General features: G+C 36.4%; 1 pseudogene; it reads right to left on the reverse strand.

The window, feature by feature from the left end:
• Nucleotides 1-2335: 2335 nt before the first annotated feature.
• LOC130933964 (protein CROWDED NUCLEI 1-like) lies at nt 2336-3260 on the reverse strand (annotated as a pseudogene).
• Between the last annotated feature and the right edge of the window lie 1046 nt (nt 3261-4306).

Below are 4306 nucleotides of genomic sequence, written 5' to 3' on the forward strand. Positions count from 1 at the left end.
GGCTACGCTTTTAAAACGTGCCAATAGCTAGAAATATGGCTACGCTTCAAAAGCGTGCCAATAGCTATATATATGGCTATGCTTTAAAGCGTGGCGAAAAGTGGTGGTTGTACGAAATAGCTCACTTTTAAAACGTGGCTATAAATGTGTTCAAGTTCAATTTTTTTTAATCTTCCTAATAAAACCTATTAAAATTCATAGATAATATAAAATTTAAATAATATAAAACCTTCATAACAATTTTAATTACTATTAACAATATAAAACCTTCATAAACTTGTACACCAAATATAGTGGTTGATCACATGACAAACTCTAATAAAAAATCAAAATGATAACAACTACCCATGAATTTGTAATACATGCATTATAATTCCAACAACTATTACATTATCTTCAACCTTTAAAAACTACAAAATACACATTAAAAGCTACAAAATACCCTTCCCTCTTGTGATGTCTTGCTGGTCATCTGAGATATCATAGGCCAACCCTTTTCATCTGTCCTTATCTGTCTGCTTGTTCTCATCGATCTCCACAATCTTGAAGCTTCCGGAGGAAACCTTGCTGCTGCTGGGGATTCTTGATATAACCTTCTTCAAGCTGCTTCCGAAGAAAGCTGATGAACTGGGAATTGATGAAGCCACAGCTCCAGAACCATTCAAACTCACATACAATGTAAAATTACATTATTCTCTTGTTATTTAAGAGTTAATACTCTATTCAAAACTCTAATCAAGTTTTTTTTACTATACAAGAAATCATGAACCGCATCTAGATATATTGATAACTCACAAATTAATGAAAAACGAGACAATGACTGCAGAACCTAACCTGAACCTCAAGTTGCCATCATGAGAGAAGTTTCATATGTAGATTAAATGTGAAATTTTGTAGCATCATAGGTTTAACTAATCATTAAATGCTTTACTTTGCTGTATTAAATTACCGGCAATGTTTATGCCTAGTGGTAAGCAAATCTCACAAAAAAGAGTAAGATTAATAGAAAATAATAAAGCTAATCCTGAGAAGAATTCCAAGGTCCAGAAAATTCAATGCTATTAGAAAATTTTCTTTTATGAGTTGTTTATGTGTTCAACATCGTTCTAAATCTCATGGATAGCTACTGAAGACCAAGACCTATCTAATTTTGTAGGTTAAGGAAAATTTCACAAGGTGACCAAATAAAAGGCACAACTACCGTTGGAACTAGCACCAATAGTTCACTAATTGCCTCAAAACAAAGCACATACTGGACCTGATAGCTTGACCAATGTTCTTCATAACCAACACAGCTATTAAGGTCTTACCAGCACCTGTATCCAACACTGCTATTGTATTCCTCTTCTTTGCAACTTCAAATACTTCTAATTGATACCTGTACGGAAAATAAGAAACCACAATAATACAAATATAGGCAAGGTTACATTACCATCATCAAAATAAAAAAATTTCAAGAAACAACAAAGACTCAAACTTCAATGAATTATGATCATTCTGCGGCATTACCCCCACATGAAACACCAGAATAAAAAAGAAGGGCGAAACAAACAGAAATGAAATTAACTATTTAATTAAACAGAAGAAAAAAAATTAAGCCCAAGAAAGAGAGAAGGAAAGGAGGTACCCTCTGGGGTCCATGGTTTGGGGTGTCTCGGAAGGGGTGATTCTGATTCTGATTCCTCAGCACAAGGTTTTGGGTATAAGTGATTAAAGGTTCGGTTGGGACAAGGTTGGTTCTGGTTTGATGAATCCATGTTGAAGAGAAAATGAAAAAGGAAGAAAATTTGGCAGTGAAAACAACAAATGTACCTCTCAAATGTAAATGTAATAACTTATGTAACTGTACCTCTTCAATATGATATCCTTTTCTGGATGCTCTGACTATCATCTCCATTTGAAAGACATATCCCTTACTAATGCAGCAACTAATGATGTCTTCAAGCATAGACTTCCTATAAAGTCTACCAAGACCAAGAATAAATTGATTTCAAATTGTGGAAGCAAGGCAGAAACTTACTATCAACAATGTATTTAGTATAAAGTATCAAGATCAATACCTAAATGATCTTGTCAAATCTGAGACACCAGGCCATAAAAATGACACTCAGCAAGGTTAACCCAATTACATGCTCTAAATTGAGACATTACATGTAACTGTTTTGCTTGATATATGTGTAAAGCATTCAACAATTTCATGGATACAAGATGCTACCTACCAATGTATAGGAAAGCGAGAAATGCCAAAGGAGGATGACACTCACATTTAAATCTATTGAACACAATGGGGAATTATGGCTAGAGAACTGAAATACCAAAGGAGGATGACATATTTTTAAATCCATTGACCTTTGGCTAGCCTCTCTTCCCCCTCCTGCAATTTCTTTTCCCATTCTCGCAAGTCCTCTCTCTGCTTTGATAAAGTACTCTCATGTGCTTCTTGCCTGTTGCAAATCATATCATAATGCATTATAAACAAGAAGTACAGCTACATATTACAATAAGAAAATAGTAAAACCTTTTAAGAACAAATAGTTTAGAGTTATCATGAGTACTCTGCAATCAGAGATAAGCGATCCCTTTGAAGCAAAGCTTCTTGAGACTCAAGATCGTGTGATTTTCTGTCAATCTCTTAACTCTTTCTGCTTATTTCTGCAAGTTTGGCATCAGCAGAGCGCAACTTTCCTTCCACTTCTAAAGATTTCTCTTCAATGCTAGCAACCAATGCATTTGCTTCCGCCAACTTTGACTCTACAGAAAATTTAATATTTGTATGCTCTGAGTGCATTTCTCGCACAACCTTCTCTAGCTGTTTATGCAAAAATGTTTACATATTTGCAAGTAGTAATTGTTAATTGTTAATTATTAAAATAAGAAAAGAATAATCATGGTTTCCACAAATAAGCTTTAATATAAGAATCATGCTTTTCTTTATTTTGAAAAAGAAGAATTAACACTAATACAAGTATTTATATAATAATTAAAAAAACTTACATCAAGCACACATTCTTTCTCAACACCCAAGGCCTTCCTCAGATGCTCTTCCCACTTTCTGCCTCAAAAATGGCAATTAAATGAGCAGATTTTTCTCTTTCAAGAGCATCCTTCACTTCTGCCAAATCTTGATTCAGCTCATTATACTTAGAGCTCCACTCTTTTTTCTCAATCAAGAGAAGCCCCATATTATATTGATACGCGTAAAGCTGGCCCCAAAAAAAGAAAACAAATTTAGCTAAAAGAAAATTAACCAAAGTAACCATGAACAACAAACAGTGTACACTACTACATATAAATAAAAGTGGACATTTGACCAAAATCCAATTTCCTTAAGCAGTAGCAAAATTGGAAGAAAGTAAAGAAGAAAACACTGGAAAAGGGACATTAGAAAGCTTTATGAACTAATACCCACAAGACAAAGACAGACTTGAGAGCTAAATTGCCACAAGCCTAGTTCTTTGGACAACATAACAAGCTGCCAACCCAAAACCAAAGTTAAAGTTTCAGTGCTCAAAAAGTAAGTTGAAATTTCACGAAACAGCCTGAATCCAGTTTACACTGGAATTACTCTGTTAATTTATAAAATAGTACTTCGAGTTCCGGAACTGTAGAAAATAAGAAATAAGAACCAAACATTCAAATCAAAACCAAGAAGTTCAACCAAGAGAATACTAGAGAACTGCAGAAAATATGCCAACCAAGAATCAAGAACAAATTAAAAATCATAACAAAAATCAAGAACTGAAATACTTTGGAACAAACCAAAATTAACTCAAGAACAGAATAGAAAATCAAATAGAAGCAGTGAAAAATCAGACAAAAAAAATCGAGAACCAACCTAAGTCAGAGGCTCCATTCTTGATGATGCAGACAGAGAGTGGCAGAGTAGAGAGAGGAGTGGAGGAAGACGAGGTGGCTGCCAGAAAGCGAGCGGCAACGCGGAAGGGAGGGCTTCGTCGTTCTTCACGGAAGCAAAGAAGCAGGAAGCGAGCGACAGCGTGGAAGGGAGGGCTTCGTCGTTCTCCACGGAAGTGAAGAACCAGGAAGCGAGCGGCAGCGCGGAAGGGAGGGCTTCGTCGTTCTTCACGGAAGCGAAGAAGCAGGAAGCGAGCGGCAACGCGGAAGGGAGAGCGTCGTCGTTCTTCGTTGGAGTGTTGTCATCGCGGTGAGGGCAGGGGTTAGGGCTTTTGAAGAAGGGTTAAGGCGAAAAAATTGAAGACTGGTTAGCTAGGGCTTTCGGAGGGGGAAGCGGTGAGGCACAAAGAAGGAGGAGATTGGTGGTTGCAGTTGCCATTGGGGGTTTCGAAGG

The sequence above is a fragment of the Arachis stenosperma genome, chromosome 6 (assembly GCF_014773155.1).
Source record: "Arachis stenosperma cultivar V10309 chromosome 6, arast.V10309.gnm1.PFL2, whole genome shotgun sequence".
NCBI lineage: Eukaryota > Viridiplantae > Streptophyta > Magnoliopsida > Fabales > Fabaceae > Arachis > Arachis stenosperma.